The sequence below is a fragment of the Rhinatrema bivittatum genome, chromosome 2 (assembly GCF_901001135.1).
Source record: "Rhinatrema bivittatum chromosome 2, aRhiBiv1.1, whole genome shotgun sequence".
Taxonomy (NCBI): Eukaryota; Metazoa; Chordata; class Amphibia; order Gymnophiona; family Rhinatrematidae; genus Rhinatrema; species Rhinatrema bivittatum.
The window spans coordinates 689,168,247-689,195,498 of NC_042616.1; the positions used below are offsets into that span (position 1 = coordinate 689,168,247).

At 41.0% G+C, this 27,252-nt stretch overlaps 1 protein-coding gene across 2 annotated transcripts in view; it reads left to right on the forward strand.

Moving 5' to 3' along the window:
• The window catches only part of RALYL (RALY RNA binding protein like), a 666,364-nt gene extending 644,835 nt beyond the window's left edge, over positions 1–21,529 (forward strand). For both annotated transcript variants that reach the window (XM_029591573.1, XM_029591574.1), the window contains exon 8: positions 19,767–21,529. The gene's annotated coding sequence lies outside the window, so the exon portion shown is untranslated. The remainder of the gene's footprint in view (positions 1–19,766) is intronic.
• The last annotated feature ends 5,723 nt before the right edge of the window (positions 21,530–27,252 follow it).

Here is a 27,252-nt window from a genome sequence, read left to right on the forward strand (position 1 = left end):
GGCATCTCAGAGACATGGTGGAAGGAGGATAACCAATGGGACAATTCTACACCGGGGTACAAATTATATCGCAATGACAGAGAGGAGCATCTGGGAGGCAGGGTGGCGCTTTATGTCTGGGATGACATAGAGTCCAACAGGATAAACATTGTGCATGAGACTAAATGCATAATCAAATCTTTATGGGTAGAAATCCCTTGTGTGTTGGGGAAGAGTATAGTGATAGGAGCATATTACCGTCCACCTGGCCAAGATGGTGAGACAGACAGTGAAATGCTAAGAGAAATTAGGGAAGCTAACCAAATTGGTAATGCAGTAATAATGGGAGATTTCAATTACCCCAATATTGATTGGGTAAATGTAACATCGGGACATGCTAGATAGATAAAGTTCCTAGATGGAATAAATGAGAGTTTTATGGAGCAATTGGTTCAGGAACCAACAAGAGAAGGAACAATTTTAGATCTAATTCTCAGAGCAGCACAGGATTTGGAAAAAGAAGTAATGGTGATGGGGCCACTTGGCAATCGTGATCATAATATGATTAAATTTGAATTAATGACTGGAAGGGGGACAGTAAACAAATCCACGGCTCTAGAGCTAAACTTTCAAAAGGTAAACTTTGATAAAATGAGAAAAATAGAAAAAAAACTGAAAGGAGCAGCTACAAAGGTAAAAGCGTGCAAGAGGCATGGCCTTTGTTAAAAAATGCCATCCTAGAAGCACAGTCCAGATGTATTCCACACATTAAGAAAAGTGGAAGGAAGGCAAAACGATTACCAGCATGGTTAAAAGGTGAGGTGAAAGAGACTATTTTAGCCAAAATATCTTTATTCAAAAATTAGAAGAAGGATCCAACAGAAGAAAATAGGATAAAGTATAAGCATTGGCAAGTTAAATGTAAGACATTGATAAGACAGGCTAAGAGAGAACTTGAAAAGTTGGCTGCAGAGGCAAAAACTCACAGTAAAAACTTTTTAAAATATATCTGAAGCAGAAAGCCTGCAAGGGAATCAGCTGGACCGTTTGATGATCGAAGGGTTAAAGGGGAACTTAGAGAAGATAAGGCCATCATGGAAAGATTAAATGATTCTTTGCTTCGGTGTTTACGGAAGAGGATATTGGGGAGATACCTGTTCCGGAGAAGGTTTTCATGGGTAATGATTCAGATGGACTGAATCAAATCACGGTAAACCTAGAAGATGTGGTAGGCCTGATTGACAAACTGAAGAGTAGTAAATCACCTGGACTGGATGGTATACACCCCAGGGTTCTGAAGGAACTCAAAAATGAAATTTCAGATCTATTAGTTAAAATTTGTAACCTATCGTTAAAATCATCCATTGTGACTGAAGACTGGAGAGTGGCTAATGTAACCCCAATATTTAAAAAGGGCTCCATGGGTGATCCAGGAACCTGCAGACCAGTGAGCCTGCCTTCAGTGCCAGGAAAAATAGTGGAAAGTGTTCTAAAGTTCAAAATCACAGAACATATAGAAAGGCATGGTTTAAGGGAACAAGTCAGCATGGCTTTACCAAAGGTAAATCTTGCCTCACAAATCAGCTTCATTTTTTTGAAGGGGTTAATAAACATGTAGATAAAGTTGACCCTGTAGATGTAGTGTATTTGAATTTTCAGAAGGCATTTGACAAAGTTCCTCATGAAAGGCTTCTAGGAAAAGTAAAAAGTCATGGGATAGGTGGCGATGTCCTTTCGTGGATTACAAACTGGTTAAAAGATAGGAAACAGAGAGTAGGATTAAATGGACAATTTAGCTGTGTTTAAAAAAGGATTGGATAAGTTATTGGAGGAGAAGTCCATTACCTGCTATTAAGTTCACCTAGAGAATAGCCACTGCCATTAGCAATGGTAACATGGAATAGACTTAGTTTTTGGGTACTTGCCAGGTTCTTGTGGCCTGGATTGGCCACTGTTGGAAGCAGGATGCTGGGCTTGATGGACCTTTGGTCTGACCCAGTATGGCATTTTCTTATGTTCTTATGTTCTTAACTTATAACGCTAGAGATCTTTGACCATCATAATAGGCATCAGTTATGCTTCTTCGCAATTTTTGCACTCTGCCTTATTTATAATCATAGGTCAATATTATCACCTCAAATTCTTTTTTATATTTTTCTATACTTCATCACCCGTGATATTAAAATATGTCCATGATTTATGAAAACTTCAACTTATCTTAAATTTCAATTTTGATGCTGGTGCAATCTTCATATTCACTCCGAACTCTCTATAAGGTATTATAATTTGTTGCAGTCTTTAAATTTATAGCCGGCTCCTTGCCCACATATTGCGATCTCCTTGCCCGACACAGTGCTGTGTTTCGGACTAGATAATGTCCTTTCTCAAGGGCTTGTTTCTGCGTAAGAAATACAAATGTTCATAATCATTAGAAAAACATCATTTTGACCAACGTCCAACATTACACACTTAAAAGTTACTCAGCAGAATACTCACTATATATCCAACATGGTTTCTCTTGACATTTTCGGCACAGTTCTCTTCCGGTGAACACCGGATCTACCCTATATCCACATTTGGTTATCTACGTCACTGATGATTTATTTTAATCACGCTATTAAGTCACCTACGTCACTGATCATGTGTTTTTTGCCCCCATATTAGGTTATCTACGTCACCAAACTCCACCTCCTTGCTGACTCAAACATTTGCAGCGGGAGCCACTCAAACTGATCATATTAAATTAAAGAATTCCATTCTATGGAGCTATTCAAACCTCCTGGAGATACTGATCGCATATGAAATATCCATTGTTGTTCTCGCAAATTTAACACTACGTTAGGATCGCCACCTCGTGGATTTTGAAAAACTTGTTCTAATACTCGCAACTGTAAAGATTGAAAATCATGTTGTTGTTCCACGCAGTGAGTTACCATCAGGGCTAACAATTTCTTTGTAGAGATGCAACTCCGATGTTCTGTTAGTCTCACTCTAATACTGCGTTTTGTATGTCTAATACTGCGTTTTGTACGTCCTATATAATATAAGTTATAGGGGCACATTATCTAGTCCGAAACACAGCACTGTGTCGGGCAAGGAGATCGCAACATGTGGGCAAGGAGCAGGCTATAAATTTAAAGACTGCAACAAATTATAATACCTTACAGAGAGTTTGGAGTGAATATGAAGATTGCACCAGCATCAAAATTGAAATTTAAGATAAGCTGAAGTTTTCATAGATCATGGACATATTTTAATATCACAGGTGATAAAGTATAGAAAAATATAAAAAAGAATTTGAGGTGATAATATTGACCTATGATTATAAATAAAGCAGAGTGCAAAAATTGCGAAGAAGCATAACACAATGATGCCTATTATGATGGTCAAAGATCTCTAGCGTTATAAGTTCTGTGAAGTAGGGAAAGTAGTCATTTAGTGTTCCACGGACATAATAATGTGCCAGGGTAGGTGAAAAGGGGGGCAAGGGGGGCTTTTACTTTGTACCTGCATGTGGCTTTGGGGGGTCTCTTTTAGGGATTCACAGTCTCTCGGAGCTTGATGACTCTTTAAGATCACAGGGACAAAGCCAAGAACGTGTTGCTGCACCTGGAAGTAAATAAGCCTCTTAGTGTACAATAAAGTGTTTAAATATTATATATTACTACTGTTGTTGTTTTAATGTTATTTGTTATTAGTATTTATTCAATTTTCTCCAAGTTCATTTTCCTGTTCCATGTAAGACTCGCATGTTAAGTCACTCCAATGTTATATGTAAACCGAAATGATTAGCAACATTGTTGCTAGAATTTCGGTATATAAAAAAATGTTAAATAAATAAATAAATAAATAAATAAATAAATACACACTAAACCTTTTAGCATGCATTCAAATAGAAACAAATGAAATACTAAATTATAAAACCAGAAAAAACACATAAAATGAAAAATATTTCCATGCACACTCCTGATGAACATTAAAAGTACAGAAAGGTTACATGACATGAAAATGAATCATGGAAAAATGCAGTCACCTTTGACCAACACAACTACTAGAACTCTATGCTATTGAATTTACAGTGGGTAGAAAGTGTTTTAATAGTTTTTCAAAGCTTTTTCTGATACAGATGGAACAGCTTATGCTCTACACTATAATCAATCTTATAATGGCCACTGTCCAGATAATTTATGAGCTTGCCAGAGAAAGAAGCGTAATTGAAAAGAAAATGATAACATATTTAATTCATCATTTAATGTGCCTGTATTATGTCTGCTGCAAGGTGTCACTTGATTAGTAATCTTTCTGATTCATCATGGGCATTAGCATTACTTATATTACTTGTACATAACATTTTCAAATTTGAAAATAAGATGTTTTTACAATGTTATTTATAAAGGTCATTTTCTAACTGTTGCATCAGCATTGACAATAACAGATCTGTGTCAGATAAAACTAACATTTTGGGCTGCATGGATCATATCATTGTGGATATTGTACAATGTACTCTCTATCTAGCTTGATTGCAGCTAGGTAGAGAGTGCATCAAGCTAGGTAGAGAGTACATTGTACAAATCAATTCCTCTTTTACCTTTCATCACTGCAAATAACAGAAAATCTTCACTGATGGTAACTGTGTGGTTCGTACCTCTAACTGTGTATGTAAAACTGCCCCCCAAAACCTACCCCACTACCCAAACCTCACCCCAATTTAATAGTGCCCCCTCTTACAGTGCTATAAATAGTAGAGTGACATATTGACCCCTCTAGAGTCTCTCTCTCTCTTTCTTTCTTTCTCTCTCTCCTGCCCAAATTTTTTCAGTGCTATATTTATAGCATTTTGATGAATCTAGGGCTAAGTTTGTTGTTGAAAACCTGCTTAAATCTAGCCAGACAAAATTTGTCCAGCTAGATGGAGGACATCATTTGTGTGACCAGAGTTGTGCAGTTAAATATAGTTCATTAGTGCTAAAAACATACACTAACTGACTCAGTTGTAAACTCACCTCAAAAATTCCTATGGCTCCACTGCCTTATTGATGGCTAAATTTGTATATCTTCTGCTTTTGTGTGCACAGATTTAGCCAGTCAAGGTGGAAATTGGGGATTTTTACCTGGTTAGATATGTAACCCCTCTTTCACTAGGGCCACCTTCGGAAGTTGCAGTGGTAGTGAGCTATCCTGCTGCAGCCCCAGAAACAGTCACGGTTCTGCAGGGATCGCCAGTTGGGAACCAGAGAATCCTCTGCGAGGCCCAGGGGAGACTTACCAGGTTCCAACAAAATTTGAAGGTCCACATCTGAGTTTCGGTTCAAAAAGAGAATTAATTTTTATAGGTCCAACTGTTAAAATTACCAACTGAATACAGTCCAAAAAAGTAACCCAATCAAAAACCTCACTCTTCAAATTAGTTTCTTTCAGAATGAGAGGCAAAACAAAAATCAGAATCAGCCCCAAGCCCTTCAAGGCAGCACTTTTCAAGTCAGGGTGTTATTTACTAAAGATTTTCTCCTGTTTTGTGTCTATGAGAAAAATACTTAGTAAGTACCCCCCCCTTAGGGCCAAATGTACTAAGTATGTCTCCCATAGACACCCAGTCCTTATTGTCTTTCAATTTCTGCACTCCAATGCGTTAATTTTGGAAAGCGGAATATTCCATTACCTGCTATTAAGTTCACTTAGAGAATAGCCACTGCCATTAGCAATGGTAACATGGAATAGACTTAGTTTTTGGGTACTTGCCAGATTCTTATGGCCTGGATTGGCCACTGTTGGAAACAGGATACTGGGCTTGATGGACCCTTGGTCTGACCCAGTTTGGCATTTTCTTATGTTCTTATGGTTCTGACAAGGAATTTGCCCTAATATTGGGGGCAATAATCAAAACTGCCCATATTGATGCAAATTCCAAGCTCTATGTCAAACCTGTTCTGGAAGCCCTGGAAGCATAAGCCGTGCACAGCTCATGCTTCTAGCACGTGTCATTCAGAAGAGCGCTGGAAGTGCCAGGAGCAGGTAACAAAATTTAAAGAGCAAGGGGAAGGAGGGGGGAGATCAGAGATCCGCCTCCCGCTAACAAATGTTGCTCTTTGGAAGGGGTTGGGAGAGTGGACCCTGCTCGGCTTATTGGGGCCAATTTGAACATACTGGGGAGGGAAGTGGAAATCAGGCCGCTGGCCTGCAAATGACAGGTGCTACTCAATCAGATATCTTTGAAAATATCCGGTTAAGTAGAAGGTTTTCTGGCCACACAAGGCCAGATAACATAAAACCTAACCGGTTATATTCAAACATAGCTGGTTAGGTTTTAAAGTTATTTAACTTTCAGCAAGTATATTCAGCGGGACATTTATCCTGCTGAATATACAGAACAAATTATCTGGCTAACTTTAGCCAGATAACTTGTCCACTAATCAGCTTACTGAATATTACCCCCTGTAATTACTTTTTGCTTTTTATACCATTTTTTCTCTTTCCTAGCTGATCTCCGCTCTTCCCACCTTTCTTTTTCCTCAACACATTCTCCCCTTCCATTTCACTAATTCCATCTGTTTTCTCTCCTTTTTTCTACCATTTCTAATGCACTCTTTATTCATCTCCTTACCTTATCTGCACTCATTCCTCTCTCACCTTCTCCTTATCTGCCTTTAACCCTACCTCATGTCCCCCATTTTCCCTTTATTTACCTTTAAATCCATCTCTATCTGCTCCTTCCAGCTTACAGCCTATCAGAAAAAGTTGTGATTTAGTACAAACAAATGTATTTTCATCTCACCATTTCCTCTTAGGTTGTGTTCTTCAGCCTGATGATATATCAATAATGCAAAATTAGGAGGGTCTGATAGGAAGAAACAGCTGCATAAGTGATAATAGTGTAACAATTGTGTATAATAAAAGCTTTCAGAAATATGAAAGGCCCATTCTGAGGGCAATATAGCAAATTTCATACAGTTTGAATTAGGATTGCAATAAAATGTGGCCTATGTTCTGGAAAACACTTAAATTGGGCCATTCCAATCTAAAAATCAGTCTGTATTTCTGATAGCCTGCAGTAAGAGTGTTAATGGTGAAATGACCAAATACAAAATATAAAGTGAATCAAGATAATTTAATCCATCAAAATTACTGCTTAATATTTTCTTATATGTATGTGCTTCTCTTGCAGATGATATTGCAGTTAGTAAGCATCTAACAATGTTGAAACTGCAGCTAATTCCATCAAGTTATGCTATACTTTCATTCACCTAGTATATAGCAACCTTTCCTTCCAAGCTAATGCTTCTTGTTGTGACACCATAATATGAAAACATATCGCTTACTGGGATATAATTCAGTTTTATTCTTATTGTGTCAGTTATTTTTACATAATTCAAAGGAAATAGAAAGATGAAGCATAACACTAGTCTAGTTATAAGTTATTGGATTTTGTAATAGCATATAAGCTCTCATCAATCTCAAAGAAAAATTATTCAAGAGCAAGAACGTCCTGCGTTATAAATTAGTTTCAAGTTATATAATCCTAATCAGACCTCTTGACACCTATTGTTTCAGGGAAAATGGAGGCTTGATTACTACAGGTTATAGCGATTCATCCTTTGTTTTAAAAACAAGCATCAAACCTACAGAATTTTCAAGATTTCTGCCTCTTTCATTGATTTATTTTCATAATTGTTTTTAAATGACAAAGGAATATTGTGTTCACAGTGGGGATTCAGATAATTAATACTGTTTAAAAACAGACCTAATGAGGCTTTTTATTTAAAGTGACAATGTAGTGCTTTGCAAGCTTTATAGGAAGAAAACAACTTTCTTAAATATTTTTAAAACGAATCCAAATTGTTTCTATATTTACTATTGCTTTTCACAAGCTATAACTTATCTGCAATAAAAGTGAAGAAAAGTTCAGTCCTAGCACAAGTCAAATAAGCACTCAAAACGAAAGGTGATGCCCAGCTGCCTGCCATTTCACCTGGCAAGGCAGCCCATAAGAGAGGAGGAATAGCCTAGTGGTTAGAGCAGTGGGCTATGTACCAGGAGACCAGGGTTCAAGTCATGCTGTTGCTCCTTGTGACCTTGGGCAAGTCACTTTACCCTCCATTACCTCAGGTACAAACTTAGATTGTAAGCCCTCTGGGGATAGGGAAATACCTACAGTACCTGATTATAAACCAGTATTAAATAAATAAATAATGCCTGGCCCCCCACAGCATGACCTCCTAGCAAGGGGGGGTCACCCAGGCTGACAAAGTCACCCCACTGGCTCATACACCCACCACTGGCATGAGGCAGTGTGACTTGCCTAATGCCCCCCACCCCAATAAAGCTGCAGTCTTCCTCCCAAGAGAAAAGTTTCAAGCCCCTCTTGTACTGAGTTATTGAAAAGATCATATCCAATGTCAGAGAGGTGTATCCAATCAGGACTATAGAGGCCATCACAAGGGTTGTCAGCCCATTCGTGCTTTATCTGCTGGCCTCTGAGTTTCCACACCCAAAGGCCCACCCCCTGTTGATCTTTTTATGGCCTCGCCTGCATAGCCTGCTGTCGTTTCACTTTATTCGATGTATGATGTTGAACCAAATGAAGCATGTATTGGGGAACCAGGACGCCAACTCACTCAGATCTGTATTCATGCGGCGAATTAGCCATATGCAGGTCGATGAGCCAATGTTGTTACCATCCAGATGAATGACAATGACGCTATGCTTAGCCATCATATCCTTCTTGATCTGAGTGAGTGGGAGAAGCTGCTCCCAGGATATACCTCCTTTGCCCATCCATAAAATACGGACATCCCGGGCGGCCAACCCCAAATGAGTCCCGTACGACTAAGCCATGGCCCCCCTTCTGGCTCAGTGAACAAAGGAATATCTAATAATCCAAACAGTCCTTTGCCTTTGGCACAAACCTGTAAAGAGAGGTTGACAGAGAAAAGAAGACATGGTTATCCACTCAAACATGCTCGGTTCTAATATAAGAGTACACTGCGCTGCACATCCATCACCCGATTCTCTGGATGGCATCTATTTGCAAACCAGCCTGCGCCGCACTGGTGGCCACCCCCATTCAGAAGGACTGCGTTCCGTAATTGTTCGCATTGTGGCCTCCGGCGACCAGCGCATGCACCAGTATCACTGAAAATTGATATCATGTAAGGGGTAATCGGTCAGCATGTATCAATAAGAACTTGCCACTGCCTGGTCTCAGTATCATGAAATTTTGCAAATTCTGGACCAGGCAAGTGACCTGAGATAGCGTGCATTTCAGGCATAGCTGGAACCCCTTGTTGTCTGATCTGTTTTTGACCTTTGTATCATTATATGAGCGGAATCACCAGATATCGAGATGTTCTGCGTCAATAATCCTCGTAAACTCTTATCATGTTTAGACATCGCCATCAGTTCACTAATATGCATCACACCGAATAAGGCTAAGGAAAAAGCAGCGCGGAAACGTGTAACTTTGTACTTATTTATTTATTTGTTTATTTAACACTTTTCTATACCGACCTTCATGGTTAAATGACCATATCAGATCGGTTTACATCGAACAGGGGAACTGTAACAAAAAACAGTAAAAAATAGTAAATTGAACAGGAAGAACAAAGTTACATTTAACAAGGTAGGTAAACTTGGAGGCATAGGCAGCTGGAAAGAAAGGCTTAAGAACGCAGTAAACCAGGAGTGTAAACAATTGTATAATCAGGGGTGGGTCTTATTAAATACTTGAGGAGGTACAGAGATCCATTGTTCATGAGGAGGTTCAGTCGTCTAGTGTGTATCCGGGGGATCTGGGAAGGCTTGGCAGAAAAGCCAGGTCTTAAGTTTTTTCCTAAATGTTAAGAGGCAGGGTTCCAGATAGCTGGGCCTGCTGACGAGAATGATCGGTCTTTGGTCGAGGTGAGGCGTGATGCTTTGGTAGGTGGTGCTTGTAGGGTTCCTTTGTATAGTTCTCTTGTCAGTCTATTGGAGATATGGAGTTTGAGAAGGAATTCAAGGTCCAGATGAAGGTGATTGTAGATGGATTTGTGAATTAAGGTGAGTGATTTGTGCAGGATTCTGTAGTTCACTGGAAGCCAATGTAAGTTACGGAGGATAGGTGATATGTGTTCTCCACAGTTGGTGCTGGTCAGGAGTCTTGCCGCGGCATTCTATATCAACTGTAATGGCTTGGTGGTGGAGTTAGGGAGACCCATGAGAAGAGCACTGCAGTAATCTATTTTGGCAAATAGCAAGGCTTGAAGAACTGTCCTGAAGTCGTGGAAAAATAGTAGGGGTTTGAGTCTTTTTAGAACCTGAAGTCTATAGAAACAGTCTTTGGTTGTGGTGTTGATCATTTTGAGCTGGGTATTGTGGATTGTCTGTGGGAGGGGGTTGTCTTGGTTGGGGGAGATGAGGAGGAGTTCGGTCTTAGATGCGTTAAGAACCAGATTAAGACTGTTGAGAAGGCTGGTGATCGATTTTAGGCAGTTGTTCCAGTGCGTGAGAGATTTTGCGATAAATTCTGTTATCGGAATCAGAATCTGCACGTCATCTGCATATAGGTAATGAATTAAGTTAAGGTCTGTTAGAAGCTGGCAGAGGGGGAGGAGGTAGATGTTAAAGAGGGTGGGTGATAAAGAGGATCCTTGAGGTACACCAAGCGAGGACCTAGTCGAAGGTGATTCTTTATCATTAATTTTAACTTTGAAGCTTCTGTTATTGAGAAAAGACGTGAACCAACTGAGGGCTAAACCAGCTATCCCTATGTCGGCTAGGCGATTCAGGAGGATGAAGTGGTTGACGGTGTCGAATGCCGCCGTAATGTCTAGGAGTACTAGAAGAAAGGAGTAGCCCTTGTCTAGTCCCATAATAATATGGTCTGTTAATGATATGAGAAGAGTTTCTGTACTGTGGGATTTGCGAAATCCGTATTGGGATGGGTATAGGATATTGTGTTCTTCTAGATATTCTGAAAGCTGAGTATTCTCTTTTAATTTGGCTAAGAAAAGGAGATTCGACATGGGACGGAAGTTAGAAAGTTCTTTGGGGTCTAAATTGTGCTTCTTAGGAGGGGTTTAAGAGAGGCAGTTTTTAAGCTGTCTGGGTACATCCCTTGGGTTAAAGAGCAGTTTATAATGTTCGCTAGAGATCCAGAGATCCTGTTAGGAATCAGTAGCATAAGTTTGGATGGTATGTTGTCAGCTGGATGGCTAGAAGGTTTCTGTCTCTTGAGGAGAGATTCGATCTCACTGGAGGATGTTAATTCAAAGTTGTTGAGTTTGACTCCAGTGTAGGAGTGAGTGTTGGTGAATGTAGAGCTGGGGGTAGTATTGGTTGGTAGGAGTGCCAGGGTGTTTGAAATCTTCTGTTGAAAGAAAGATGCAAGTTCGTTGGCCTTAGATTGTGCCTGTTCGTCTGGTATCATCGATGGAGATGACTTAGTGATTTGTGACACGTAAGAAAAAAGCACCTTAGCATCATATTGAAGATCGTGGATTTTGTCGGCGTAGTATTCTTTTTTTGACTTTAGAATAGAGGTCCTGTAATGATGTAGGGTTCCTTTGTATGTCGATAGCGTAGAAGAGTTGGGAGCTTTGCGCCATCTGTTTTCTTTGTAACGTAGGACTTGTTTCATCCGTTTGAGCTCAGTAGAGAACCAGGGTTGATTTCCTTTTTTTTCTGGATTTATTATTTTGGAGACTGTGGGGCATAATTTGTTTGCTACTACTTCCGTGATGTTGTGCCATGAGAGAACGGCTGAATCGGGGTTGGATAGATCCAGGTTTGAGAGTTCTTTTGACAGATTGTCACTGAGTATCTCGGATGCACATGATTTCCTGAAGTGAATGGTAGAGGGATACTGCTGGCTGTGAGTCTGTTGTTTTGCGGAGACCTTGGTGGTTATCAGAAAGTGATCTGACCAGGAGACTGGAGTACAAGAGGGTGCTGAAGAGCAGGAGAACTTCGAATTAATAAAGATAAGGTCCAGCGTGTGTCCTGCTTTGTGTGTCGGTTTATCGACGATCTGCGTGAATCCCATTGCACTGGGAGTTGAGGAGTGTTTCGCAATTGGGGGAGCGGGGTGAGGCGTCGGTATGTAAGTTGAAATCTCCCATGATCATGGTCGGAAGGTCTGTATCGATGTGCTTCACTATGGTTTCAATAAGAGGAGAGGCGTCAGCTTCTAGAAATCCTGGAGGGGCGTAAACTAGTAGTAGTTGAAGTTGTTGCGATTTGACTAAGCCCAGTTCCAGTTTCGACTTGGATCTGATGGTATGCGATGTAAGTCTGAGTTCTTTTTTGGTAGCTAGTAGTAAACCGCCCCCTCTTTTTTTGTGTCTGTGTACGATAATACGATAATATTTTTTGTGTCTGTGTACGATAAGTACGATAATATGTCGTACTTGTGTATCAGTAGTTGGTTAATTAGCGCAATGTCTGAGTTTTTTAACCAGGTTTCTGTGATGGCACAGATGTCTGGGTCGGAGTCCAGTAGATAGTCGTTGAGGATGTGTGCCTTTTTAGTCAGGGATTGGGCGTTAAATAGGGTTACTGAAAGTAGGGTGAGCCCTAAGAGCTGGGTAAGGGGGGTGATCATGATTGGTATGAAAGATCTATGACTTCTTGATGGTAGTTCTAGCGCAGGATAAAAGCTATTGTGGTGACGTTGGTGTCTGATGGGAATCTGATGAGTTAGCATTTCTTCCGGTAGTTCCATTGGAGGGAAATGAAGCAAGGAGCAGGGTTTGAGGTGCTGGAGAATTGGGATATATTCTTCACACTTATCCCAGGGGAGACATAAGCAGCTTAGTATAAGAGATGCTTTTTATTGGTATGGTCAGTGGTGTTCTATTCGTTTGTTGGTCTGGTGTCACTCTGGTTTGTATCCTTGCTTCTTTTGTCATCCACACCTTTTCTGCATGAGGTTTATGAACCTCTGGTGTCTAATTGGAGATGATCTGAGGGCTTGCGGGTTGGGCGCCCCACGGCAACTGGAGGCGGTAGGCTTCGAGCGGTGGGTTCAGATCCCAGGTTTGGGCGGCGCTGCGGGGTCGAGAATAGCCCGGTAGTGCAGTGGGTGGGTGAGGTGCGTGGGTGGGGGGATTGGAGGCAGCCGCGATGCTGAGTGTGGTTTAGGCGGGTTGTGGGAAGATGAGATTGTGGTGAAGGTGTAGAAGAGGGGTTGGTGGGTTGTGGCTACTCTCAGGGGCTGCACGAAGGGGCGCACAAAGGGGCCTGCCCCTTTGTCACGTACCTTCAGCGCGCGGCGCCGGAGGAGTGCTTGAATTTAAAGCACTTTTGGGCCTCGTGTGATTGGCTGGCCGGGATCGCCCTGATTGGCTGGATTCTCGCTGGCCGGCCACACGATGGGCCTTGGAAGGAAGCCGGAAGTTGCTGAAGCGTCTCGCGGTCAGCGTCGGCGCTGCCATGGGTAAGGGAGAAATTTAAAGGGCCTTACCCCGGCGGGTCGGTGGCACCGACTGCGCAGGCCTCCCCTTTCAACAGGCACCGAGCGGCGAGGGATGATGAAGATCAGCGCTGGAGCGAAGAAGAGCAAAGTTGGAGGCAAAGTTGAATGAGCAGGTTGTTAGTGATTGAATGCCTCCCATCATGTGCTGGCCTTTTCTTTCTAGCCCACCTGAACATTATCTTCTTAACTAGAAAACCTTTGGCGGAGTCGCCCCAACCCCGGACCTTGGAGAAAAAGGAAAAACCAGCGAGCTGCTTAACGACCATGTCTCTAGATTTTCCTTTATCTTTGGCCCAAGCTATGTACTCTGCAATTAACCCCTCCTATACAGACCCGCTATCCCAACTGTGTCCCTTCAAAAAATTAGACATGGCGGTGTACACTCTACAATAAGCATCCCTGTAGCTGGGGCTACCGATCTCTGTAGGAGGTCTCAAGTCGTGTCACTCCAATGTTCCTCAAATGCACCGGCACCAGGATTCCCTCTGTGTCTTCTCCAGGTACCTGTTTACAAAAGAGACTCCATTTACCCCTTGACAAGGTGTCTGCAATGCTGTTATGCATTCCAGGAACATGAGGTAGCAGCTGGTGATTACCACCTCCTTTAGCAGCTCTTCTTCTTTGCGGCATCTGGTGGACGATCAGTTTATGACCTGAACCACGGCCATATTGTCACACCAGAATTCTATGTGTTTATTGCGCAGCCTGTCGCCGCATATAACCAAAGTGACAAGGATGGGAAAGAGCTCGAGAAAGGTAATATTGCGAGTGAGGCCTGATTCTACCCATTATAGTGGCCACAGCTCGATGGACCATGAACCCTGCCAATACACGTTGAAATTGAAGTCCCCCAAGGCATCGGAATGTATGCTGAGGTCACGACTGGATATGGGGGGCTCCAGCCATACTCAGATCCCGTTAGAATTGCTCAAAATATTGCCAGGTCTTCTTTAACGGTCCATGTGAATTGAAAGTGATGTTTTGGATGGCTCATTCCTGCTGTGCAAGCGGGCAGTCTCCTCAAAAACATCCTCCCCATCGGGATAATCCTGCATGCAAAGTTTAGGGTGCTGATTAGGGATTGGACCTCCACTAAGGTCAATTTATTAGCTGACAATGCAAGTCCGATTATGTGATGTAGATTCTGCAGCTTATCCTCGGGCAATCGGGATACCCTTGCGGTGGAGTCCAACTCGATTCCCAGAAATGTGATCATAGTGGTGGGACCCTCGATTTTCCCTAGTGCTAAGGGGATGCCTAATTCAACAGCTAAAGTGTGAAATGCAGACAACAGGCGTGCACATGTCTGTGTGCCAAATGGGCCTACAAACAAAAAATAGTCTAGATAGCGTACTATGGCCTCAAGACCGGATTTTTGCACGGTGACCCAGTGAAGGAAGGAACCGGAAAGCTCGAAGTATGCACACAAATTGGAGTACCCCATAGGCATGTATTTGTTGAAGTAATACTTGCCCTTGAAACTGAAACCCAGTAACAGGAAACTGTTGGGTTGACCGGAAGCAGGTGGAAAGCGGACTCTATGTCAGTTTTTGCCATGATAGCCCCTTTGCCGCATTTGCGGAGTTTGGTGATAATGCTATCGAATGACACATATTGCACTGTAGACTCTTTGTCTGGAAAGTGATCATTCATTGATGCCTCTCGGGGTAGGACAAATTTTGAATCAGACGATACTTGCCCGGTTCCTTTTTTGGGATGATAGCTAGTGGGAAGATTGCCATTTTCCTGAAGGGGGGAGCTGAAAGGTCTCATAGCCAATTCTGTCTCCAGCTTCTGCTGCACCAGGTCTGCATGTTATGTTCTGGATGGGATGTCCGTTGCCTGCATACCTTCCATATTGCCCTGCACTGGAAAGGTGAAACCGTTTTGGAAACCTTCCAATAATTTTCTTGCTGCTTTCTTCTTGGGGTATAGGTTGATCCAAGGCCAAATGACATCAAGCTTTATGGGAGATGGCGCTAACGAAAAAGAGTTACAATCCTTTCGGCCTGCCATAACTCCCTCCATTGTGTTTCTTCTGGCATTTCGTCACTGCTGATGGGGACAGAGACAGGGGAGAAAGGAACCACATACCAGGGAAAAGGAAGGACCTGTAATCTAGATAGGGAGAAGGCAGGAAGGAAAAGGAGAGCAGCTGGTAATAGGGATGTGAATCGTGTCCTCGATCGTCTTAACGATCGATTTCGGCTGGGAGGGGGAGGGAATCGTATTGTTGCCGTTTGGGGGGGTAAAATATCGTGAAAAATCGTGAAAAATCGTGAAAAATCAAAAAAACGTAAAATCGCAAAACCGGCACATTAAAACCCCCTAAAACCCACCCCCGACCCTTTAAATTAAATCCCCCACCCTCCCGAACCCCCCCCCAAATGACTTAAATAACCTGCGGGTCCAGCGGCGGTCCGGAACGGCAGCGGTCCGGAACGGGCTCCTGCTACTGAATCTTGTTGTCTTCAGCCGGCGCCATTTTCCAAAATGGCGCCGAAAAATGGCGGCGGCCATAGACGAACACGATTGGATGGCAGGAGGTCCTTCCGGACCCCCGCTGGACTTTTGGCAAGTCTCGTGGGGGTCAGGAGGCCCCCCCCAAGCTGGCCAAAAGTTCCTGGAGGTCCAGCGGGGGTCAGGGAGCGATTTCCCGCCGCGAATCGTTTTCGTACGGAAAATGGCGCCGGCAGGAGATCGACTGCAGGAGGTTGTTCAGCGAGGCGCCGGAACCCTCGCTGAACGACCTCCTGCAGTCGATCTCCTGCCGGCGCCATTTTCCGTACGAAAATGATTCGCGGCGGGAAATCGCTCCCTGACCCCCGCTGGACCTCCAGGAACTTTTGGCCAGCTTGGGGGGGGCCTCCTGACCCCCACAAGACTTGCCAAAAGTCCAGCGGGGGTCCGGAAGGACCTCCTGCCGTCCAATCGTGTTCGTCTATGGCCGCCGCCATTTTTCGGCGCCATTTTGGAAAATGGCGCCGGCTGAAGACAACAAGATTCAGTAGCAGGAGCCCGTTCCGGACCGCTGCCGTTCCGGACCGCCGCTGGACCCGCAGGTTATTTAAGTCATTGGGGGGGGGGTTCGGGAGGGGGGGGGATTTAATTTAAAGGGTCGGGGGTGGGTTTTAGGGGGTTTTAGTGTGCCGGCTCACGATTCTAACGATTTATAACGATAAATCGTTAGAATCTCTATTGTATTGTGTTCCATAACAGTTTAAGACGATATTAAAATTATCGGACGATAATTTTAATCGTCCTAAAACGATTCACATCCCTAGCTGGTAATGAGAAATAGTGGATAACATGGAAGGGATTATCATTAGGGGATTAATCTAATTTTTATTTATTTAAGCCTTTCCCAAAGGCTCAAGGTGGTGTACAATAAAAGCAAGTTTATATTAAAGGAGATTTGCACAATTCTCAAAGTGCATATAAAAACATAAATAAGGAATATGACAGTGGATAAGGACCTGTTGGCCCATCTAGTCTGCTCAGTAATTGATTTTATTGTGGTCTGTTTTAGCAGTGACTATTTAAATGCATCTTTTTGCTGAGCTCCAGGGCACTCTGACACATCCAAGAGCATAAGAACATAAGGCTTGCCATACTGGGTCAGACTAAAAGTCCATCAAGACCAGTATCCTATTTCCAGTTCCTGCCAGGCCACAAGTACCTACTAGGTATAACAATACTAAGAGCAATTTAAAGTACAACTCCCTATATCACTGTATCAACATATAACAAAAATAGAGAGACCTTTAACATCAATATAATATTTTATTAATATAGAAAAACCCTCTTTCTATAACCCTACATAGACAAATTAAAAACTAAGCTAGCACATTCATCCACATCCAACACAATAAAAACATTGCATGAAGTTTGAAAAATTAATGCATAAATGTTTCTTTCATATTAGTATAATTATACATCCAATTTTATAAGTGCAAATATGCAAAAATCATACATATGATAATTCAACGATTTTAGAATCCATCTGTAATAGGTCCGACAAAAGATATCTTCGTTTTGCCTCTGTAATCTTGAGGCTTCCTCAGGGACTATTTTAATAGCGTTATACTTGCAGTCATGCAATTGCCATGTTATTCACTGCAGAAAAATTCGGACACCCGAATGTTGCAACATATCTATGAAAAGATATTGTCATAGGCTGGATAATGCCGTTCCTGTGGCTCACAGTCTTCAATTTATAATACAATTGCACTTTCTCTTGACGACAAAGCAAAGTTTTTGCCACATCAACCGGCCCACATATTCAAACTATCATGACGGTTTCCTCGGAAGTGACGTAAATTAACGTCACCCACAGCAATTGCATGACTGCAAGTATAACGCTATTAAAATAGTCCCTGAGGAAGCCTCAAGATTACAGAGGCGAAACGAAGATATCTTTTGTCGGACCTATTACAGATGGATTCTAAAATCGTTGAATTATCATATGTATGATTTTTGCATATTTGCACTTATAAAATTGGATGTATAATTATACTAATATGAAAGAAACATGTATGCATTAATTTTTCAAACTTCATGCAATGTTTTTATTGTGTTGGATGTGGATGAATGTGCTAGCTTAGTTTTTAATTTGTCTATGTAGGGTTATAGAAAGGGGGTTTTTCTATATTAATAAAATATTATATTGATGTTAAAGGTCACAAGTACCTGGCAGGAACCCAAGGGGTAGACAGACTCCAAGCTGCTTATCCCAAGAATAAGCAGTGGATTTCTGCAACTCTTCCTTAATAATTGTTAATGCACTTTTCCTCCAGGAACTTGTCCAAACCTTTTCTAAATACAGCTTACTAATAGCTTTCACCACATCCTCTCAATGAATTCCAGAACTTAATTATACGTTGAGTAAAAAAAAATGTCTTTTATTAGTTTTAAATGAATTACCCAGCAATTTCATTGTGTATCCCCTAGTCTTTGTACTTTTCAAAAAAGTAAAGTGATTCACATTTACTCCTTGCATTCCACTCATTATTTTATAGACGTCTATCATATCTCCCCTCAGCCGTCTCTTCTCCAAGCTGAAGAGTGCTTTAGCCTTTCTTCATAGGGGAATTGTTCCATCCCCTTTATCATCCTGGTCACCCTTCTCTGTACCTTTTCTAATTATATCAACATGAATAACTAGAGCACAACCTTAATAGGAAAAATTTTGCCAGGAGGGATTTGCACAGCTCTCAAGATGTATAGTATGGAATGATGATATACAAGGCCACGTACACTGGTTTTGTTGTTTTCTTGGCTGCTAAATAAAATATGTTTGCTGTTCGAATAGGCACCTTGTAGTTTGTGTTAATTATTAATGCTGAGCCCAGCCTCTGTTTTAAATCAGACTCGTTTTCAGAGAGCAGAGAATACTTAAAAGCACCGCTGTGAGTACAATTGAATGGAAGCACTGCTAAATCATGTCCCTAGGATGACGACTGTAAGTCATTTTGGCATAAGCAAGAAAATTTACTCCAGCCAAATCCAAATCTTAGCGAATACAGAGGAGAGTTATGTTCTGCGTTATGTTCTGTAAGGCCAATATCGTGGGACAACCTAAACCGATACAAAAAAAAAACAAAATTTATGAACTTAAAAGGTGACTCTCTGTATAAACATATTGGGGGCAATTTTCAAACCGTCTGCACTGGGGCAAAGCCACGCATGTTTCTTATCCACAAGCTCAGCACTAACATTCAAACTGAAAATGCACACGTACTTATGCTTTGACTCTTTCCATGGGTACAAAGTGCATGCACTCAGTGGAACGACCTGCTTTTTCTTCAGGCAGATCTTTGCTGGCAGGGTGCGCTCGAAGGTCTGAAAATGCAATCCATGCACATACTTTTCCTCCCCCGATCTAAACCCGCCCCCTGGAAGACTTAAAAGGGAAAGGTCAGCCAACATGGGTAAAATGATTTTTACCCTTATATATCTCTTTCAGAATTGCTCTTCCCTTCCGGTGCTGTTTGTGAGAAGCATTGCTATATAAGGTCAGAGGCTGTAGCTGTGCTATCTCCCAGACAACCTGTATTGAAAAAAAATCATAAGAAAATGCATATCTCTGCAAGTATGATTGAACCCCAAAGCGACTGCAATGCCATGACCAAATATGTTGCCCTACGCAGAGGAGCCAACTTTTCAAAATGCCATAAATTCCCCCTCCCTTGACACAGTGAAGGAGTTTGCTCAGTATTGAGGGGTGCGGGGACTCACCTATGGTTCCACTGATGAACTTGTCACACTTCAGTGTTCCCAGTTATGGGAGTAAGTCTAAGGTTCATGTTTTCTTACTAAAGCACGTTATTTCATTTCTCAGTCTCTGCAGATGAAGTGAATAACAGTCAAGTGCAGTGCCTGCGGAGCCTGAGAGGATACACTGTGACTTCTCCCTGAAATATAAACCGGTTTCTTGCTGGAGATCAGCGTCTTTGAATCAGTTTGTATGTATGCTGTGTTCACTTCAGGACAACAGAGGTTTTTGTTCATTTCTCATATGTTCTAAGCTGTACAACTGTTGGATTTTTATTGTTCAGATTGTAAATGTGTTTTTTTTCCTGCTTAATTATTATTTTTTTATATTTATTTTGAGGTCCTAGAGACTGATGTATGATAATGTGGAGAATATATTTAAAAGATGTGGGGAACACTGTACACATTTGTATATTTGTAAATGCTATTTTTATGAATAGCATGCTTTCTGGTCATATTTAAGGTCAGCTAATACTGCACTTGCTATGTGTTTATAGCGTAATACTTTTTCCTTCAGGCAGCCATCAAACACATTGCATAGTAAATGTCCTCTTTAATTTATTCAATGTGAATCATAATTTATAGGCATCATGTTTAGTTGTAACATAATATCAAAGTGCAAGGTTTCCTCTATGTTCATGAACTGTTAGCCCAGCAAGCTAAAGAGTGAAAATATTTTTAAATGGGTGATCAGGTAGATTTTTTAAATCGAGGCAATGTTTCACTCAGCTTTTAAAATATGTATATTCACACACATAAATAATTATAGCCCCTTCTGTGAATTGTAGACATGGATTTTGTTTCCAGTTTGAAAAGGTCACATGGCAGTACGCATAATTATCTTCACTGTAGGTGAGATAAGATTATTAAACCTATCAGAGAATAAGGAAGAGTAAGTGCAGGGTTTCAGCAGTATTATCCAAAGGTGGCAGGCATTCACTGGTAATAGGGGGAGAGGTCTGAAAGCTGAATCCAAAATGAAACCTCTTTAAAGAAGGCACTTTCAGACATCAATACAGACACTCTGCAGTGGGCTGCTAATGTAAAATGGTAATCAATAGTTATTCCAAGTTTTAAACCTAACTTTTAGGGCCTTATTCATCAAGGTCTTTTCTGATAGACACCTGGCCTTCAGTGCACTTATTTTAAAATGTTTCTTTTTCTCACAGCAGAGCGCGTTAAGAGGGAACGGTGATGTTTGCCTGTACTAGCAATTTTCTGCTAAGCAATTGCTGAATGCTAGTGTGACTTCAGAAAAATAATTCTCCCTCCCAAGCCCCCTTTCCATTTTATTAATCAAACCACCCTTTCAGTCATTCAGACTCTTTCAAGCACAGTAGTCTTGTCACACTGTGAAAATGGAGTAATCTATTTCACACTGCTCTAGGGTTACACAGTTTATAAAGTGGTGAGATCAACATGGGCAGCGTAAATACCCCCACTGGTTTACAGAATATCATTACCGGGGCTCCCTGCATGGGCTGCACTTGCCTCCTTTGCTAATATTTGGGGATGCTAATAGTGGGTAAGGGTGAGAGAAGGGTTGGCAGTGAAGAAAGCATGAAGAATCCTACTTGCTGCTTGTTAGGATCAGAAACAAAGATATAGAGAAAGCTCTTCACTCCAAGGGACTCGGAATCAGCCTGCACTCTATCAGGGAAACCTGATGGTTACATATCTTTGCACAAATAAATGCATATGATTAGGCAATATAGTCTAAACCCACTGCAGTGTACACAATGGCTGGGTTAAAGGCTGAAACCTTTGGCTTAAGATTCTCCATTTTTAAACCTAGAGGGGTAGATTTTAAAAGAAGCGCGCATGCACATGTACGCCCGATTTTATAACTTGCACACACAGGTGCGTGCAAGTTATAAAATCAGGGGTCGGCGTGCGCAAGGGGGTGCACAATTGTGCACCTTGATCACGCTGAGCCGCGCTGCCTTTCCCCATTCCCTCTGATTTCGGAACGGCCTGGAAGGGAACTTCCCTTTCCCCTAATCTAACCTTCCCACCCCTTCCCCTAACCTTTCTCCCCCCTAGCCCTAATCTAACACCCCCAAAATTATCTTACTTTTTGCACCTGCCTCTGGGCAGGCACAAGTTGCGCGCGCCAGAAGCTTGCCGGCACGCGATCCTCCAACACAGCAGTAATGGCCGCTCTGTCGGAGGCCTCTGGCCCCTCCCCGCCCCTGGACTGACCTGCCCCGCCCCGGACCACTCCTTTTGTAAAGCCCCAGGACTTACACGCGTCCCGGGGCTTTACGCGCGTCGCCGGGCCTTTTTAAAATAGGACTGACGCGTGTAAGGCCGGTTACGTGCGTAAATCCTTTTAAAATATGGCCCAGTATTTTTAACATTCTGTTTAGTGTCGTACGTAAACTTAAAAACCAAAAAGTAAAAGGGACTAAATGAAAGTTTTTTGAAATAAGTCTTTGGTCGGCAGCCATCACGTGCATATCTCTATAGCAGGTGTCTGCAAGCCTGATGGCCTGTCCTGCTGTCGTAAGCTAGGACCGCCCAGACAGTTCATTCATCCACCTGTAGTTCAGAATATTTTTAAGCACCTTTTTAGAGCATATAAACCCAATAACCACAACAGTCCCAGTTAGTGAAGAGTTAATCACTAATAAATAATAAGCCCCCTTATGGGGAAGAGGTCCGGACGGTCCTAGCCTTGCTGACACCTGTCTATAGAGATATACACGTGATTGCTGCCAACCAAAGACTTATTTCAAAAAACTTTCATTGGGTTCTATTTTCTGGTTCTTTATATGTAGTGGTTTCCCTTTGGATTCTTTTGTTTTGATTTGTACTTGAGCTTAATCCACATATTACTTTTATGTGCAGTATATTTACTGATGCTATGCACAGTTTGCTTACACTAGTCATATGGAACCTTGGCAAATTACTTCTGTTTGTAATGATAGTAATATTTTAACATACTTTCAAAGGGCATAAAAGTAACAAAATGTCTTGCTATTTGTGAAGCTGTCTGGGGGCTTTCTCACAGGGCTTTTATTAATGTTCTTTTCCTTTGATTGGAAAGCCCACAGGAGAGTTTGTCTGAAACCGCTGCCTTGTTGATAAAAATTCAGCCTGTAGATAGCACTCAACAAGTAAGCAAGCCATCACTCTCCCTATGATAGATCAGGTCCATAATCTAATCTTTTAGCACAATCTATTAAGTCAGGGGTGACCAACTCTGGTCCTCAAGAGCCACAAAGAGGTCTGGATTTCAGGATATCCATAATGAATGTGCATAATATACATTTGCATACAATAAAGGCATGTGGGCAAATATATTTCATGCACATTCATTATGGATATCCTGAAAACCAGACCTGTTTGTGCCTCTTGGAGCAGGCCAATTCCGTCTTATATCATGGTAGCATTGCTACCAAGTCATTAAGTCAGTCATCCATATTAATTTTACAATGGGCAAAATATTTATTTGAGCTCATGAAAAAATCTGACCCAGTTAGTGAAAAGGAGATGAAGGCGGAAAGATTACAATTTACAAAATATTCTATGATGTCATTCATAGAATATTAGAGGAACATATAGCAGTTAATGTTTTTTATTCAATAATTTTTATTATTGATCTTCATGTTCTTTTTTTTAAAAAGAGATACACCTATGCCTGAATCATTGGTATAAGGAAAAATGTTTAAAGCGATTTATTATGCATTCTTAATCCCAAATCCTTCTGAGATTTTTTTTCACTGAGTGTGTCTGGTCATATGTACAAAACATTATTTTCTGTTGTAAACACTAGCTTTGTAATTGTAACCAGTGAGACAGAATTTCATTATTTGCCTCTTTGTTTGATGCTCTGAATAAAATTATCTGAAAGGAAACCAGTGAAGTAGTTAGGTTGAGACAATACTTTTATATAACTAATGATCATTCAAAGATTCAAGCTTATAGTGGGTTAACACAGTACACCTTTTCTACTTTTCATGTACTCTATCCATGCACCATACCATCTCACTTGGGCCTGGATTTTCTAAAATTGCAGGCCTTAGTGAATTGCGCAGTACCGGGGGGGTGGGGGGACGAAGCGGGGGGCGGGCCTGCGAAAGCCGGCAGCAATCGCACCACGGTGCCATCGCTGCCAGCGTTCGCAAAAAAATAGCACCACCGTGAAAGGTTTTTATTTATTTATATATATATATATATATATATAAAAAGAAAAAAAACACATTGCAGCCTCAACTCCTCCCCTTTCAGTGCCAACTCCACCCCCGAATCCACCCTGATCTAGCTATCACAAGTGGAAAGTCCCTTTTCGCATGCGAAAGCTATAGAAAATGACCCTCCTTGGTTCCAGAAATCCTGCTTTCTCCCGTATTATAATTTCCAAATAGTAAGTACACTCCCACTCTGCCAAAAGTGTTATTTCTAAGAAAAACACTTTGGAAATGAAATAGAATATGAAGTATGTGTACAATTTCATTCTTGCTTACTGATGTATTGGTCATGACATTTTTTTGTTTAAAATGCTGTAACATACTTTTTACATGTCTGTAAATAAATATTTTCTCTGATTTATGTACTGAATTTTTTTATTTCTGCTTCCCAGTTGTGAAATTGAAATAGGAAGTCAGTCTCTCTGTTTCTTTCCACTCGTTGTAGTAATATTCCATGATATACTGAAATTTTCCATATATATTTCCTATATGCATTAAACACTGCCAAGTAGTTAAGAATTTAAAAAAACGTTTTGTTATAAGTACATCATATAACTGTGAATACAGTGAAAAGTGTATCACTATAAAAAAAATCCCTGTGTACAAAGAAAACTATCACAGGAATAGGAATTAACCAGTTAAAGGTGAAATATTAGCAAGAGTTTAAAAACAAGCAGGCTGATTCAGGAAAGATCACTGAAGAACGGGCACTCCATGTTGAGCGTCCGCTCTTCCGACACGTGCCCAGCCACCTCTCCTGGGCGTGCGATTCTATGTTTAAATGAGGGGTTGTGCTAAAAGGAGGCGCTAAGGATGATTATACGCCCCTAGCGCCTCCTTGGCCCAGGAGAGGTGGCTCTGTCAGGGGGTTCAGGAAACTGACCCTCAATTTTACAATTGTCGGCTTTACAAACTCGCTGACAGCGATCGTTTAGGAAAATGTACACCAGTAAAATTGAGCGTCCGTTCTCCTAACTGGACTGGCCGGCACATTTATTTATTTGTTTATTTTTTATTTTAATTTTTTTAAATTTTAATTTATTTATTTTAATTATTTTAATTTATTTAATTTAATTTAATTAATTTAATTTAATTTATTTGATTTATTTTATTTATTTATTTTAATTTTTTTAAATTTTAATTTATTCCCAGTTTTAACCTCCTTGTTCTCAGTTACATGTAAGGGCCCTGCCCAAAAGTTAACCTGTTTTTTCAATGTTATATGTAAGGGTTCTGCCCAATTGTTCCTTTTTAACTGTAAACCGATGCGATGTGTAAACGGTCATCGGTATAAAACAAACATTAAATAAATAAATAAATAAATAAATAAATAAATAAATTTTTACATTTTTGGTTCCTCTGACTTAATATTGCTAGGATATTAAGTTGGATGGAGGGGGGACAGAAAAGCAGTATTTTCTGAATCCTGGGTGACTGACTAATAGCCTCAGCAACATGTATTTGCATGTGATGAGCGCTATTAGTTTTCAGGGGGTTTGGCCATGCATTTTTGAGGTGCTGAACCCTTACAGTATAAGGGATAATAAATGCCCCTCGAAAACACGCGGCTAAACCCCTGTTAAACAGTACACACGGCCAAGCGCACTTTACAGAATTGGCCTGAAAGAATGTTATTCACTCCTATTCAGGACTTTGAAATTTTCTGACAGAAATATATCCACCATTATGGGCGAATAAAATTCATTATACCCTGAGTTTGAAAAAACTACTGAGAGACCTCATTGATCCCAACAATTCAAAATAACACCTTTTATTCAGATTTTTTAGGATTGTCCCTGCTTTCTAACACCTAATGCATAATTGAAATCATCATATATGAGTTTATTTTCTCTCTGAATTTGCAAAGTTACTTCTTTGAAGCAAAATCAAGAAGAAAATCTTTGTAGCTCCAGTCCCAGTACTGTGGAACTCCCTACCACCCCACATCAGATTTGCCACAGATCTTATAGCCTTCATGAAGCAGCTTTTGAAGCCACTTTTGCTCCCAACCTGGCAAACCAAGTATGTTAGAATGTCCCAATAGAGATGTGGTGGCAAAAGCTGAAAAAAGTCCAGATGTATTTAAAAACAGAGCACACAGAAATTGGATAAAATGACTCCAAACTGCCTGTATCATCTGATAATTAGCAGGTTGTGAGTTCAAAAATAGAAATAAAATTACCCTACTTTAAAATGTTTGTATGTGAATGCCAAAAGTCTGAAAAATAAGACATGAGAGTTAGAACGTATGCTGCTAAAGAAAGATATAGACATAATAGGCATCTCAGAGACCCGGTGGAAGGAGGATAATTAATGAGACACTGTAATACCAGGATACAAATTATATCAACATGACAGGTTAGATAAAATTGGCCTGATATGCTAGGATGGCATAGAGTCAAGAAGGATAAAAGTTCTGCAGGAAACAAACTGCACTTTGGAATCTTTATGAATAGAAATTTCAAGGGTAAAAGGGAAGAGTATAGTAGTATGGATATATTATTGCCTGCCTTGCCAGGATGAGGAAACAGATGGTAAAATGGTAAAAGAAATTAGAATATCTAATAAAATGGCAACACAATAATAATGGGAGACGAACTTCCCAAGTATTGAATGAGTAGATGTCATATCGGACATGTAAGGGAGGTAAAGTTCCTGGATACCTTCAATGATTGCTTCATACAGCAGTTGGTCATGGAACCAACAAGAGGGGATCATTGAGAGGAGAAGATCATCTTGATGGTGGCTGAAAAGGATCAGTAAGTATGGCTCTTGGAAATCTTAGGACTTCAAAATGTTTGGGAAGAGGTGAAATAGTGGGTTATATGCTTTAGAGTTTGTGTGTGTCTGAGATAAAAGCAAGCCAGAGAGAGTTAATTCCAGTGTTTATCTTTCCCTCCCTCTCTCCCACCTCAATCCAACCCACCACTCATCCTTTGATTTATAGGCAAGAGACACTTTCTCATTAAAAATCAATCAGGATCTTATCTAAATCACACTATTGCACCAGCTCTTATTGACAGTTCAATCATCCCTTTGCAGGTCACTACCAGATTAATAGTGAATACACCAATAAATTTAAAGGACTCTAATTCTAAGCATTCCTACTCCCATAGCAATCTAAAATTAATTAGGAACTCAACAAAATTAAGATGATGACAGCAGTCCAGCAGAAGAGAGGTGCCTTCTAGTCTTCCTGCCAGAAGGAGGTTGTATGTGTGCACCCAGAGCAGAGAACGAGTCCAATCTCTGGAGGCTAGAGTGGCAGACCTGGAGGAGCTGAGGCAGAGAGGTATATAGATGAGACCTTTAGGGACATAGTAGCCAAGTCCCAGCTCATGTCTGCCAGCCCTGGTGCTG